A 16,085-nucleotide genomic window follows, 5' to 3' on the forward strand; every position below is an offset into this window, starting at 1 on the left:
TTACAACCCAACAATGGCACAAGCTGAATCAACTCAGTTTATGATGCCTCAAAAACAGATGCAGGGAGGAAGTGTTCATGCTCAAATGACGGGGAGTCAGATGGGCATGCCGGCAATGATGGCCCATAATATGGGGATGAACATGCCTCAGAATATGGGAAATGGACAGAATCCAGATGCAATATCACTGCCCATTACTGTAGGTCCAGTGGTACCCTTGTATAGTCAGCCCAACTTAGGTATGAGCAGTCAGGGACAGATGCTGCAGAATGGGACAGAAAGAAGGTGCATAGAAAACATTCCAGGGATAACTCCGATAGCGGCTCAGCCAACTGGGTCTGGGTCCTTGATGGAGTTTAGTCCCGTATGCGCTCAATCGACACTGGTGAGGTCGAGCCCCCCACTGATAATACCATTAACATCGAACACTGAAAAGTTGCCGCAACCATCGATGGCAGTCGATGTGAATGCTACACTGATGGGGGTAAATGCGCAACAGCTGACACAATGGTTCAACAGTCTAAATTCAACACAAAGTTCAGACAGTGGGAAAGGAGACGATTACTTGAGCAGGATGAGGCTGAACATGGAAGCACAAGAATTGGTGGAAGGGAATATGGGTGTGAACAGGTTAGAGTCCTACACGGAAGAGGAGTTGAGGTATCTATGTCCAAAGATCACGAAAGAGGTAAACAAGGTACATAAAAGTTTGCAGGAAGTAGCAGACAGGAACGGGATTGACATAGGCAAGACGAAACACTTGAGCAGGAGCTATAGGTTGGATTTTGGAACCACAGATTTTGAACACATGAGATCAGCAGGCATGAAGGCACACCTTAGAGAATTGTTGCAGAGTGCCCAAGTGTGGAGGTGCTTAGACAAGTGGGAAAGCAGATGGGTAAAGAGGAAGGACAAGAGGAGGGACAGTGTTACAGAACACAATGAGAAAAGACCACAGAGCAGTGATACAGTAACTATGTTACCAATGAGGGAGACAGCAGGGGGAAAGTTAGTACATGTACCATGGCACAGGAGTGATATTCAGTCTTTTACGAATGATTTTCCCAAACTGAGGGAGAAGCCGATTGAATGGTATCAACAGACTGATAGGTTTGTAAAGCTTGCCAAATGTCTCTGGGAAGACCTGAACACTCTATTCGAGATTGTGGTTCCGGCAGATTTGTGGGAGGATTGCAAAAGAGCTGTAGGTTGGCCGACAAGTGAACCAGAGAGAGACAGAGAGACGGGTGCACCATCACCTATGGTGATGTGTCTGTACTATAAGGTGATTGAACATTTGAAGACGAAGGTTGCCGCCAAAAATGTGGATTGGCAGAAAATTGATCGAACTGCCCAAGAGGCTAAGGAATCGATTCATAGTTACTATGAGAGATTGTTGAAGGCGTTCAAGAATTACAGTGGCACAGAAGCAATAGAGGCGAAAGATATGCTTCATTTTGTGTTCAGATTTGTGGAAGGGCTGAGACCAGATATAAGTCAGATGATAAAATCACATTTGATCTGCTGGCAGTCGAAACCGATTGATGAAGTCTTGACTTATGCGAAATACTGTAGCGACGAAATTGAGGTGAAACAGAAAAAGCTGAAAGAGAAGGTGATGATGATGCAGCTTAAGGCGGCTCAGACAGGCTTGCAAGGTCTGCAGGGACTGCAAGGGTTGCCAGGGATGCAAGGGTTCCAACAGCAGGTACCGCAACAGCAGCCGCAGTTGCAGGGAGGCATGGTGTTTCAGCAACAGCAGCCGCAGTTGCAAGGAAACATGGCGTTTCAGCCACAGGGCAGAGGCAGAGGTAGAGGAGGTTTTGTGAATAATGGTCCGGATTTGAACACTGTTGTGACAGGTGTGCAGGCAATGAAGAAAGTGATGCCGTGTCACGCGTGCGGAAACGTAGGTCATTGGAAACGCGAGTGCCCAATGGTGGTGCAGGAAGGTACAGGTGCAGGTGTAGGTGTTGGTCAGCAAAACAATGATGTCAATGCATTTCAGATAACGAGAGGACCGAAAATGAGGGGTCCAAACCCAAATTTTCAGACCATGAATCAATTGCAGGGATTACAACCTATGCAGCCGCAGCAGATGCAGATGCCCCGTGTGCAGATGACGCAAATGCAGCCGATGCAGCAGCAGTTACCTTTGGTACCTAATCAGCAAATGCAAATACCTTTGGCACCAATGAGTCAGCAGCAAATGATGGTTCCTCCACAGGTAACGGGTCAGGTAATGAACACAAACGGCACAATACAACAGTTCCCATTACACAGTGAGAGTGGAATAAACAATGTATGGGAGAGTGAAAGCTCAGAAGAGGAAGGAGATTGTGTGCTTGCGGCATCCCTAGAAGTTGATCAAAAGGGTCCGTACGTAGAAGGAAGAGTAATGGGTCATCGTGTTTCATTCTTGGTTGACACGGGAGCCACACGTTCAACTGTTAAGAGCAGTGAAGTACCAAATTTGCCACTCTCAGGGAGGACAGTTCAAGTGGTGGGAGTAGCAAACAGGCATCTGACGAACCCAATAACTGATCCGATACCAGTCAACATTGGTAACTATCAAGGGGTACATCAGTTTGTAGTATGTGACTCAAGCCCGATTGCACTGTTAGGAAGAGACCTATTGTGCAAGTTGGGTTGTTCGATAATGTGCTCGAACGAGGGAATAACAATACAGACGAGCAGTGATGGGGAAGAAGAGGACAGTATAGAGGGCGATGAAATAGAAACAGTTGACGAAGAGTATCCTCTGATTTGTCTTTTACCAATGATATCTGAAGAAGATATCCCAGCAGAACTACGGGAAACAGTCGGAGAGAAAGTGTGGGACATGACAGGGAAAGAGGTGGGATTGATGAAAGGAGTAGAACCAGTAAAAGTGATGGTAAAGCCCAATGCGATCTTTCCCCAGACCCCACAATACCACATGCCACAAGATACCCTCATGAAAGTTGCCCAACTTATTGACGAATTCGTGAAGCAGGGAGTACTGAAAGAAGTATTAAGCAGCCCATGTAATTCACTGATAATGGGACTAATAAAGCCAAGTGGGAAAGTCCGATTTGTACAGGATTTGAGAAAAATAAATGACATCATAATCAAGTGCTGCCCTGTCGTACCGAATCCAGCTGTGATAATGTTTCAGATCCCTTGCGAGGCTGAGTGGTTCTCAGTCATCGATTTGTCACAAGCATTCTTTTCTGTGCCTCTTCATGAGGACAGCCAATTCCTCTTTTGTTTCAAATTCCTAGACAGAGTATACAGTTGGTGTCGAATTCCTCAAGGGTTCTCTGAGTCACCGTCGATATTCAATCAGGTTCTAAAGAAAGACTTGGAAGAGTTAGAGTTGCCATTCGAGTCAACCTTAGTACAGTACATTGACGACTTACTGGTTGCATCAAAGACAGAAAGTGGCTGCACAGCCGATACCATTGCTCTGTTGAACCATTTGGGAGAGAATGGACATAAAGTGTCTCCTTCCAAACTGCAGTTCTGTCAGAAGAAAGTGAAATACTTGGGTCACCAGATAGAGAAAGGGTCACGGAAAATAATGAAGGAAAGAATTACCAGTGTACTTCAAATGAGTCCACCAAAGACAAGGAAGGAGGTGAGGAAGTTTTTGGGAATGGTGGGATACTGTCGCCAGTGGATTCCCAACTTCTCGTCTCTAGCAAAGCCTTTACTGAAATTGACCTGAAGGATGCCTTGGATCAGATCGAACTGAAAGGGGATGAGATGGATGCTTTTGCTGAATTAAAGGAATGCATGTGCAGGGCTCCAGCTTTAGGTATGCCTGATTACACGAAGCCTTTCACATTGTTTTGTCATGAACGTGATGCATGTTCTTTGTCTGTCTTGACTCAAGCCCATGGTGGCGTAAACAGACCAGTAGCGTATTTTTCAGCTACTCTGGATCCGGTTGCAGCAGCACTCCCAGGGTGTTTGCGCGCCGTAGCAGCAGTTGGTATCAGCCTCACTCAGAGTGAAGGAATAGTGATGGGACACCCAGTAACAGTCATGGTCCCTCACTCAGTTGAGATACTTTTGACCCGCTCCCGAACGCAACACATGACTGGAGCAAGACTCACAAGGTATGAAACGACTATTCTGGGCTCACCGAATGTGCAGCTGAAAAGGTGCACTGCGTTGAACCCAGCTACCTTGCTTCCTGGAGAAAATGCTGAAATTGAGAACGCTGAAGACGTCGAGCATGACTGCCTTCAGGTGACTGAATTTTGCACAAAACCCCGACCGGACATCAAGGATACAAAACTTGATGAAAATGACCAAATTCTTTTTGTTGATGGTTCATGTCTAAGAGATGGGGTGGGAATTTTGAAAGCAGGATATGCTGTATGTACTGTAACAGGGGTCTTGGAAGCGGGATGGCTCCAAGGAGTCTATTCTGCACAAGTAGCAGAACTTGTAGCCCTTACTAGAGCATGTCAATTGTCTGCATTGATGAAAGTCACCATTTACACTGATAGCCAATACGGGTTTGGGATTGTGCATGACTTTGGACAACTGTGGTCACAGAGAGGTTTCCTGACTTCTTCAGGATCCCCAGTGAAAAATGGGGAGAGAATAAGGGAATTGTTACATGCCATTCAAGTACCAGCTGAAGTTGCAGTGGTAAAGTGCAGTGCTCACACGAAAGGACAGGACTATGTGTCTCTGGGAAACGCCTATGCAGATCAAGTCGCAAGATTTTGTGCCTTGAACTGTATATTGTTAAGGGATGATTGGAATACAATAAGTGAACCAGAACTCGAACCAGCTGAAGCATTTGCCTTGAAGGTTGTAGATACATTAGAAGAACTAAAAGCACTACAAAGTAATGTCAGGGAGGATGAAAGAGATTCCTGGATTAAATCACAATGCATAAAAAGACAAGACGAGCTATGGGTTTCACATGAGGGAAAATTTGTTTTGCCAAATAGTCTCTTATCACAGCTTGCGCGGTTCTATCATGGGCAAGCTCACCTAGGGAGAGATGCCATGATAAGATTGTTCAAAACTGATTGGTTTAACCCCAGATTTCGCCAAGCTGCGGAAGCAGTTTGCCATCGATGTGTCACTTGCCAACAGATGAACCCAGGAAAGGGAACAGTTGTGAACGCGAGCCACATTGGTAGGGCAAGCGGTCCTTTTAGCCGAATGCAGATGGACTTCATTGAGATGCCTGTGCATGGAGGTCTGAAATATGTGTTGGTGATTGTGTGCATTTTTAGTCATTGGATTGAGGCATACCCCACACGTAGAAATGACAGTCTTACAGTTGCCAAGCTATTATTGAGGGAGTTAATACCACGTTTCGGATTCCCGATCTCTTTAGAATCAGATAGGGGAAGTCACTTCAATAACGAGGTGATGAAGTTACTTTGCGAAGCACTGAACATTGAGCAAAAGCTGCACTGTAGCTATCGCCCTGAAGCATCAGGACTGGTGGAGCAGATGAATGGTACGCTGAAATCGAGAATGGCAAAAATATGTGCATCAACAAATTTGAAATGGCCTGACGCATTGCCCTTAGTGCTGATGTCAATGAGAAACACTCCGGATAGAAAAACTGGATTGTCTCCGCACGAAATTCTCATGGGCAGGGCTATGAGACTTCCTGCAGTTCCCGCAAACATGCTTTTGAATATCACAGATGATATGGTGTTAGACTACTGCAAAGGTCTGGCTGACGTGGTTCGCTCTTTCTCTCACCAGGTGGAGGCAACCACCTTGCCACCGATTCAAGGTCCAGGACACGCACTGAAAGCAGGTGACTGGGTTGTGATAAAGAAGCACGTGAGGAAGTCGTGCCTGGAACCCCGTTGGAAAGGCCCTTTCCAAGTGATCCTGACGACAACTACCGCTGTGAAGTGCGCGGGGGTTCCCAACTGGATTCACGCCAGTCATACAAAGAAGGTGTTGTGTCCCACAGATGAGGAAGTTGAAGCGCTGAAACTACCAGTGCCTGATAAAACGGTGCCGAGTGCTGAGACAGAACAAAAGCGAACTGAAAGCGAACAAGCAACAGCAGGTGAAAAAGAGATATCATTGGGGAACGAAGAGTCCGACTCACTTGGGGAAGACCAAGGAGAAAGTTCAGACAGCGACGACGAAGCTGCAGGTGACAAAGAGCCTGAAGCAGCTGAGGGTAGCAAAAAGCCTGAAGCAGCTGAAGGTGACAAGGAACCTGAAGCAGCTGAAAGTGATACAGAGCCTGAAGAAGGTAACGGTGACGAAGGGCTCGAGGAGAGTGAGAAGGCAGGAGAGCCTGAACAGAAAGGGGCTTTCCCAGAAATAGACGATACAGAAAAAGACAAAGAAAACGTGACTGATTCCCCTGAAGGTGGGGACAAAGAAGAGCAGAACGAAAGAGCTCAAACATCTACAGAAAAGATCGCAGGTCCATCAAACGGACACGGTGCAAAAGGAAGACTAAGTATCTCACCGATAAAAGAAAAGGGTAAAGAAGGTTTGAACGAAGGAGGAAGGCCGAAAGTGAAAGAGAAAAGAAAGGAAGTGACTGTTGTGGAACAATCGTCAAGTGAAGAAAAGGACTTGGCGAAGGAGGAGAGTGCCAGCGAAGCAGAATCAAAGAGAGAAGCAAAATTGAAAAGGAAAAGGATACCAAACAAGAGGTATTCCGGTCCTGAATGGGCATATGCAGTCAATGATGATTGGACTGATGAGTTTGTATCTCTAAGCATCGAGAACGAAGAAGAAGAAGAGATACAAATAGAAAAGAAAAGTTTCATAGACTCTGTTGATTGAAACGGAAGTAAATGGCATTGCTTGCTGCAATCTAACGTGAGATAAACAACCAGCTGAGACATTGCTAAACCGAATTGAGACAAATGCTGCTAACCGAAAAGTGACTGGCCTTTTGAAGAAGACGGTGTGAACATTGTGCTCGTTCAGCTTTGTAACTGAATTGCTAAGTAGTTTCATTTATAGGTGCTTCTAGCTCTCTGATTCTATACAGATCATGCCTGGGTACGCTATGCAAAACAATAGAAAGAAGTATTGTAAATACGTGTGTATAGGCTTAGTACTAACATGTGTACTAATAATAATGGCAATTGTGTTTGGAATGCATGGAAAGGGTGAGAATGAGACTATTACTGCTTCTACTATTGTTCCTGTTACTGAACTAACACCATTGAAAAGACTAGCAATGGATGAGAGGCTCTTGCATGATAAGAAAGAGCTTTCGTATAACGTTTTCTATCGCTTACTAACAGAGTATGTTGAGACTATGGATGCGAAAGATTGTTATGTGTGTACCCAGATACCGACATCAGTAAAGGAAGGGGTGACTTATCACCACATGCCTCTTACATATGGGATTACATGTAGTATAGTAATGTCTAGGTTTTATGGTCAATCTAACATACAGTATTTTTTCTCAAATTATGATGTTACCTTTGCTTATGTTCCTATAATAGCTCAGCTAAGCGAGACTGCAAAATATTGGGATTACAAAATTATGAGGGATTTTTTCGAGCCAATGCAACCTTTTGAAACGGCTCATGCTCATAGGGAGAATCTTACTTGCTCCGTCTCTGCTGTAGAAATAAGTTTTTTAGATCGCACAGATGATAGAAGGGCTCAAATGAAGGCGAAATTAGAAAAAGAACTGCATAAGAGGACTTCAGTAGATAATTATGATTTTGCTGCTATAAAGACACAAGGGAAAATAGCTTTAGATGCTTGGCATGTAGGGAAGTTTTGTATATATCGAGGTGAATCTTACTATGACAATATTTTTGTAGGAGCGAGTGAATGCAAACATACGTTTATTTTTAAGGCCAAATGGACATTCATGATGGACGGACTTGACCCTGTCATTCCAGGGGTGTATTACATTTGTGGGCATAATGCCTATTATCGTCTTCCAAAGGGATGGTGGGGAAGATGTTATTTGGGTATAGTGTTTCCGAAGGTTTATCAACTGGATGACATATCGATGATTAAAAAGACACCTGGATCCCACCGTATCCAGAAAAGAGAGACCGCAGCTGCTGTGGTAGGTGATATATTTGGAGCCATGATTCCTTCATTGGGAGTTGTGCTGAATTCCATCAAAATAAGGAAGTTGTCTACTATAGTGGATAACATGCTGACAAAGTTTTCAGGTGCAATAATCCTGATGGATGCTGAACTTGCAGCGGAAAGAGCTATGACTCTTCAAAATAGGCTTGCTTTAGACATTCTTTTAGCAAAGGATGGAGGCGTTTGCAAAATGATTGGTGCACGTCACTGCTGCACCTATATACCCGATAATAGTGTGAAAATTAAAACTATGCTTGCTAATCTAACAAAAGAAAGTGCAGATTTGAAGGAACTGAAAGAACCAGGAGTGTGGGAGAAGGTTGGAAAGGGACTTGCTTCAGTGGGACATTGGATTGGGGGAATTTGGAATGGAATATTATTGAAAATAATAGAAGGGATATTAATAGTGATAATTTGTGTATTTGGAATTTGGGGAATAAAAAGGGGAATAATAATGATTATGGAGAGAATTAAAAGAAGAAAGGAGGAGAAAATAATGAAAAGAATGGCAGAAGAATACAAAGAGCAAACTAGGGGAACTAAAAGGAAAAGGGAGCTGACAGAATTTTAATGAGATAAAATTTGTGGGCTAAATTTATGTGATGACAAGTAGTCATCAGAGGAGGGATTGATGAAGCAGAAAATGAAGGTTTTGATTTATTAACGCATAAACGTAGTGCTGAAATAATCATGTGTGACATTAACCGAATTAATAAAGATTGTACGGGGACAAAATGTGCCCTCAGAGTAGTTTGCCATCCTTTATACGCGTGCTTTATATAACGTGGTGTATTGGAAATGCACTAATTCGACATAATCATAAACGTGTGCTACGATTTGCTTATTTGAAATGCCTTAGCTTAGCATTACTTTAGCGGAGGCTTTGGCCTAGTTGCCTGGTCTCACGGTTTAAACGTTCGTATTTTTCCACTGTGCTATTAAACGTGTATTTCTGCTTGAAGCTGTACTTTTCCACAGAGACTGCTCGCATGCTTATCTTAAAGTTGGTGCCAGCATGGCATATTTTCTCTTAAATTCAAGGTCGGCTTGCAGGTGCGGACAATGGAGCCTCTGAGAGTAAGTTAATCGAGAAACAATGTTGCAAATTGCGTACCCATCTCCAAGGATAATGTATGCTTAAGTAAAAGCTTGAGAACCATCGTTTTTGATTGGTCAATTTGAAGCTAACCTATGAACCCACCAATGGAGACCCTACAGGACTTGAACTGTTGTCTATAAAACCCAGGTGCACGAGAGGGAAGCTCTCTCTATCTTCGGACATCCCGCCATTTTGACTTCGTAGCTACTATGACCCAATTTGCTGCGACGCCATTTTTGAGAGACTTTGATGCTTTCTCTAGTCGAGAGAAAGAGACTTTAATGATTCTTGCCCTAGAGACTTTAACTTTGATTTGTCCCTTTGCATGAAGTAGTAGCCTTAACTTGCCGCCGTGAGGCAATTGCCCCGTTCACCCCTGCCCCTTTGTCTCGTCCCATGCTGATCGAGAAACGGTACCTGTGAGACGAAGACTTCATTGATTGCTGATTGGAATTGGTAAATATGAAAGGAAATTGTAAAATTGCATTGTGTTTCTTTTAGGTAACCAACTGCTGATTTTGATAAGGACCCTAGCTAGGAGTTTTCTAAATTGATGTTGCCAAATTGTTTTTGCATGAAGTCCCACATGCTGATGCTAATTTGAGGTTAGACGAGGATTCCATATGTCACACGATGCAATTGGAGATCTTGTTATGCTGACTAAATGTACGCAATTAGCCCATTACAGATTATCGTATTAGTGCTTTGCATTGCCACTATCGAATGCCTTGTGATTCAAATGCTACATAGATTACACTTGTTTCGACGATATGGACAGCTATTAATGTTCATTTATGTTTATCATTTGGTATTGAGACACATCTATATCGTGCTAGCTTTGTTAATATAGGGAAATAAATTCACTAACTTTGCAATAAACTGGTGTGGTTATTCCTGGCTGAAAGGTCAGGGTTCGCCGAAATGTATTCTGGATTAATTGTTAAGTGTTATGTTGTTCAAGGTGTTGCTTACGTTCGTTATTGATTATCGATAAGAGGTGATTGATCAATTAAGAGTACAGAGAGTTCCCACTTAGTCAAAAGATTCATCGACCTAAAGAGCATCCGAACGCAGGTAAATTGTTACCACGTTCCGCTCTATCAAGTGTTACAGGCACAAAGACAGGGTGTGTGTCAGCAGTGTCAGGAGTGAAGAGAATGTGGTCACTCCAGCTGTTCTGGAAGCATGATTCCAGTACTCCAGCAATACAGTTGTTGATGGCAGGAGGTCAGAGCTTTTAGGTCAGTGCCTGGAAAGGAGACATAGAATGTAGGGTAATCAGTGGTAGAGAGGGCCAGTTCAAGCAGCACACATGGTTTTGTGTATGGGCAATCCCAGGCTATTGCTGGGCACAATTAATACACCAATATATCGTTTTAAGTAATAGGGTAGTCTAAACCTCGGTCGGCTGTATCTTGGAATAAGGTGGTTCTTACTATTCTTGGAATGTTATAGCTGGGGAACTCCCAACACAGGCAGAAGGAGGTGTATGCGTTCTGCACCAGGCTGTGTAGGAGGCTGGCCTGGCTTATAGTGGGTACCTGTGGTACTTACACTTTGTGCCAGGTCCAGTTATCCCTTATTAGTAGATTAGTAGTGTTCTAGCAGCTTAGGCTGATGGAGGTAGCTATAGCAGAGCAGCTTAGGCTGAACTAGGAGACATGCAAAGCTCCTACCATACCACTTATATCATATAGCACTACGTCATAAGAAACACAATACTCAGAGTTACTAAAAATAAAGGTACTTTATTTGAGTGACAATATGCCAAAAGTATCTCAGAGGATGTGGGGCCAGATGTAGCAAAGGGTTTTTCCCATTCTGTGTCAATGGGAAAATGTGTTCGTACATATGGCCCATGCTCCCTTAAGAGGTAAGTAAAACACACAAAATATACACACAAACCAAAATCAGGTAAGTAAACAGTTTTAAAAGTAGTGCAAACACTGTAGAATACAATAGGATGCAATAGGACACAATAGGCCTAGGGGAAACACAAACCATATACTCCAAAAGTGGAATGCGAACCACGAATGGACCCCAGGCCTAGTGTAGTGTGTAGTGTGTAGAGGGTCGCTGGGAGTGTAAGAAAACACTAAGGGTGTCCAAGATACCCCATCCCAAGACCCTGAAAAATAGGAGTAAAGTTATCCTACTACTCCAGAAAGACAGTAAAGTGACGGCAAAGCACTGAAGACGGATTCCTGGACCTGAGGACCTGCAAAGGAAAGTGACCAAGTCCAAGAGTCGCGCAAGTGTCCGGGGGGGCAGGAGCCCACTAAACCCCGGATGAAGGTGCAAAAGGGCTGCCTTTGGGTGGAAGAAGCCAAAGATTCTGCAACAACGGAAGGTGCCAGGAACTTCTCCTTTGGTCAGAAGATGTCTCATGGCGTGCTGGAGGATGCAGAGCTGTTTCCACGCAGAAAGACCGCAAACAAGCCTTGCTAGCTGCAAGAGTCATGGTTAAAGATTTTGGGTGCTGCCAGGGCCAAGGAAGATTCAGGAGGTCCCCCCTTGGAGGAGAAGACAGAGGGGGCGCTTAGCAACAGAGAGAGCCCATGCAAAAGCAGGCAGCACCTGCAGAAGTACCTGAACAGGCATTCAAGAAATCTGAGCATGGCGGTCATCTCAGCACAACAAAAGAGGGTCCCATGAAGTCAGAGGTCAACTCAGGGAGTTTGGCAATGCAGGATGGAGTGCTGGGGACCTGGGCTGTGCTGTGCATGAAGGAAGTCTTGCAAAAGTGCACATAAGCTCTAGCAGCTGCAGATCACACAGTACACAGGATTATTGTCTGGCGTGGGGAGGCAAGGACTTACCTCCACCAAATTTAAACAGAAGGACCACTGGACTGTCGGGGTCATTTGGATCTAGCTCCTGTGTTCCAGGGACCACGCTCGTCGGGATGAGAGGGGACCCAGAGGATCTGTGATGCAGAAGTTTGGTGCCTGCGTTGGCAGGGGGAAGATTCCGTCGACCCACGGGAGATTTCTTTTTGGCTTCCAGTGCAGGGTGAATGCAGACAGCCCTCAGAGCATGCACCACCAGGAAACAGTCGAGAAAGCCAGCAGGATTAGGTGCTACAATGTTGCTGGTAGTCTTCTTGCTACTTTGTTGTGGTTTTGCAGGCGTCCTGGAGCAGTCAGCGGTCTATCCTTGGCAGAAGTCAAAGAGGGAAGTGCAGAGGAACTCTGGTGAGCTCTTGCATTCGTTATCTCAAGAGGAACCCTCAGGAGAGACCCTAAATAGCCCTCAGAGGAGGTCTGGCTACCTAACCAGGTAATAGCCTATCAGGAGGGGTCTCTGACGTCACCTGCTGGCACTGGCCACTCAGAGGTCTCCATTGTACCCTCACACCTCTGCATTCAAGATGGTAGAGGTCTGGGACACACTGAAGGAGCTCTGGGCACCACCCCTGGGGTGGTGATGGACAGGGGAGTGGTCACTCCCCTTTCCTTTGTCCAGTTTCGCACCAGAGCAGGGGCTGGGGGTTCCCTGAACCGGTGTAGACTGGTTTATGCACAGAGGGCACCATCTGTGCCCTTCAAAGCATTTCCAGAGGCCAGGAGAGGCTACTCCTCTCAGGCCCTTAACACCTATTTCCAAAGGGAGAGGGTGTAACACCCTCTCTCAGAGGAAATCGTTTGTTCTGCCTTCCTGGGACTGGGCTGCTCATGCCCCAAGGGGGCAGAAACCTGTCTGAGGGTTGGCAGCAGCGGTAGCTGCAGAGAAAACCCCAGAGAGCTAGTTTGGCAGTACCCAGGGTCCATGCTGGAGCCCCGGGGATGCATGGGATTGGCACCCTAATACCAGATTTGGCTTGGGGGGTCAATTTCAGGATCTTAGACATGTTACATGGCCATGTTCGGAGTTACCATTGTGAAGCTACACATAGGTATTGACCTATATGTAGTTCATGCGTGTAATGGTGTCCCCGCACTCACAAAGTCCGGGGAAATTGCCCTGAACAATGTGGGGGGCGCCTTGGCTAGTGCCAGGGTGTCCTCACACTTAGTAACTTTGCATCTAACCTTCACTAAGTGAGGGTTAGACATGTAGGTGACTTATAAGTTACTTCAGTGCAGTGTAAAATGGCTGTGAAATAACGTGGACGTTATTTCACTCAGGCTGCAGTGGCAGTCATGTGTAAGAATTGTCTGAGCTCCCTATGGGTGGCCAAAGAAATGCTGCAGCCCATAGGGATCTCCTGGAACCCCAATACCCTGGGTACCTAGGTACCATATACTAGGGAATTATAAGGGTGTTCCAGTGTGCCAATCAGAATTGGTAAAATTAGTCACTAGCCTGCAGTGACAATTTTAAAAGCAGAGAGAGCATAAACACTGAGGTTCTGGTTAGCAGAGCCTCAGTGATACAGTTAGGCACCACACAGGGAACACATACAGGGCACAACTTATGAGCACTGGGGTCCTGGCTAGCAGGATCCCAGTGACACAGGCAAAAACAAACATACATGCAAGTAAAAAATGGGGGTAACATGCCAGGCAAGATGGTACTTTCCTACAGCCACACTGAGCACTGATCAAGGGAGAAATCAAAGGCTGTCCTCACCTAAAGGGAATCCCTTTCACCCTGAACCACAGAGACTGCAGTCCCACCCAGTAGCCCTGCCATCTACCAAATGGTGGTGCTACAGGAGGATTAAACATCAGCTTCTCTCAGCAAAAGACCTAAATGCATTTCTAAAGGAGCCTTCTTTCCTTTGCCCACTTCAGCAATGTCATCAACACATTTCCACTGTCTGAGAAAACAACCTTGTTACCATCTTGTGCAAGAACAGGACAGGGCTTTCCAAAATTAACCCCATAGGTCTCCTTTTTTCTAGCTCAATCATACACACAGTGCATGTACCAAACAGGCCACATACAGAAAGTCGTACAACATACACGTAAGATGTTAGCGCATAGAAGTAGGACTTGACACAAGTGGGCCAGTAGGGCTCCACCCCAGTGACACAGATAACAAGTTTGGGCACAATTAAGGATTTACAAAATATGGTACACAACCACCACCCGTGTACATGCTATACTTGTGACAGAGACAGTACTCCACTGTCAGTAAATTGAAGTCACGCTTTGTTGCACCACTCAAGATTGCAGGGCAGGTCCTGGACCACATCAATTGCAAGGGTTACACATAGGTCTCTGTGCACACGCTGGATTAATGTGAGGCTAGGGTCAAAATCAAAAACAAGGACACAAAATACTTGCAGTCAGTGCAGGGGAAAATAACTGTACACCATGCAAGAGACAGTCTCATCCTAACATAAATTGAATTTCTTTTCTTCTTTCAAAGACGTATTTGTTCTATACACTCTAACAGCAAAAGTGTCTTAAAGAGCACGAAAGCTATGGGAAATGTGTGCAGTAAACCACCTTGTTTACTTGTTTATCAAAGCCTTTGGGCCTCCTTATTGCTGTGCTATTTTGCTTCAATTCCTCTGTGCCTTGCTCCTTCTTTGTGAACAAGACATATGAACCCGGCGGATACACTCTTAAGAGTCAGTGGTTTCAAAGGAGGGATGTATCAAATAGTCACATGAAATAAATGAGTCACAGCTTGTTGCATTAAGGACACATACATCTTTATGCGACCCATGGGGATGCTCATAGGTAATAATAGTCTAATTCTTTACTGACAATTTTGTATCCAAGATATACCAGTTCCTAGTGTAGTCAGTATTTATTGTTATCACTCATCTGTATTGACAATGTGCTCAGTGCGATCTGCTGTTACTCTATAGAATAAAAAGTAGTTGAGTTTGGGGCTCTGGGTTTATGCTGCACAGGGTCGGACTGGGACAGAAAATCGGTCTGGCCACGGAATTCAAAGTGGCCCCAATTAGCGGATCAGACAGCTAAAAAAGTGGCCCACGTGTAAAAATTAGGGCAGTTTTAACCTTGGGAATACAAAATATGTAGATGTTTTGCAAAGTATAGGACACTGCATGCTTTTGTTGCAGGTAATGTTTGTGGTACCAGAGAAATGAATTAACACTGATTTGTGAGACCAGCCCTTCGGGTACTGCCAGATTGCCCCATAGGCCAGTCTGACCCTGGCAGCTGAGCACCATATAAATGATCTGAGTGCCAGTGAGAAGGCTTCCTAAATTATGCAAGAGGGTTACAGCATCTCAAACAGCAGCCTAATATAATATACATTCATACATTCATAGGGAGCAATAATTCAACTCATACGGTCTCAGGAATCCCATTGATAATATTTCACGTTGTCCCTATAAAATGTTTGATTCACTATATCTATATATATATACATATAGTCCTTTCCATTACAATCTTACTACAAAAATACACTATTTTATAAACGTTCCTTAATTCATCATTACTGCAATGGAAATGTCTTCTGCATGTTAACAAGGTGCACCCTTGCACTTATTGCCCAACTGTTTTGTTGTTTGGATCCCTAAGGCTGATTTTTTTGTCCTAGGCGAGCACAGATCATGCATGTGCGCATGGCATAAGCCTGTTTCATGGATTGTGGTCTTGTTGGACTGAGACGGGAGCCTAAAGTGCTGCCCTCACAGTTGTGGAAGGCTACCGCCTTCACCCGGTGGTAAGCTGCACAAGTGTTGGTGGCAACATACTGTGTAGTGATCAGTTATAGTGAACAATATGTTTTTACCCTATATCTCCAGAGTGCGGCTTACAAGCTCACTCACCTTCTCAAACGTTCTGCTTCTATGTGCTTGACTCACCTATGGCCTACATCAGGTAGATGTGGAGTGCTGCATAGCGCAGGAGTAGTGGGTTTGCCTGATTGTATGTGTGCCTGGGAAGGCTACAGTACAGAGATAGAACAATCCTGTGCAGTACATGTGAGACTAGTGCATGTGCTGAGAGTGTGTATGCCTGTAAGCAATACATGACAACAAAGATGTAGCGCT

The sequence above is a fragment of the Pleurodeles waltl genome, chromosome 1_1 (genome assembly GCF_031143425.1).
Source record: "Pleurodeles waltl isolate 20211129_DDA chromosome 1_1, aPleWal1.hap1.20221129, whole genome shotgun sequence".
Classification (NCBI taxonomy): Eukaryota; Metazoa; Chordata; class Amphibia; order Caudata; family Salamandridae; genus Pleurodeles; species Pleurodeles waltl.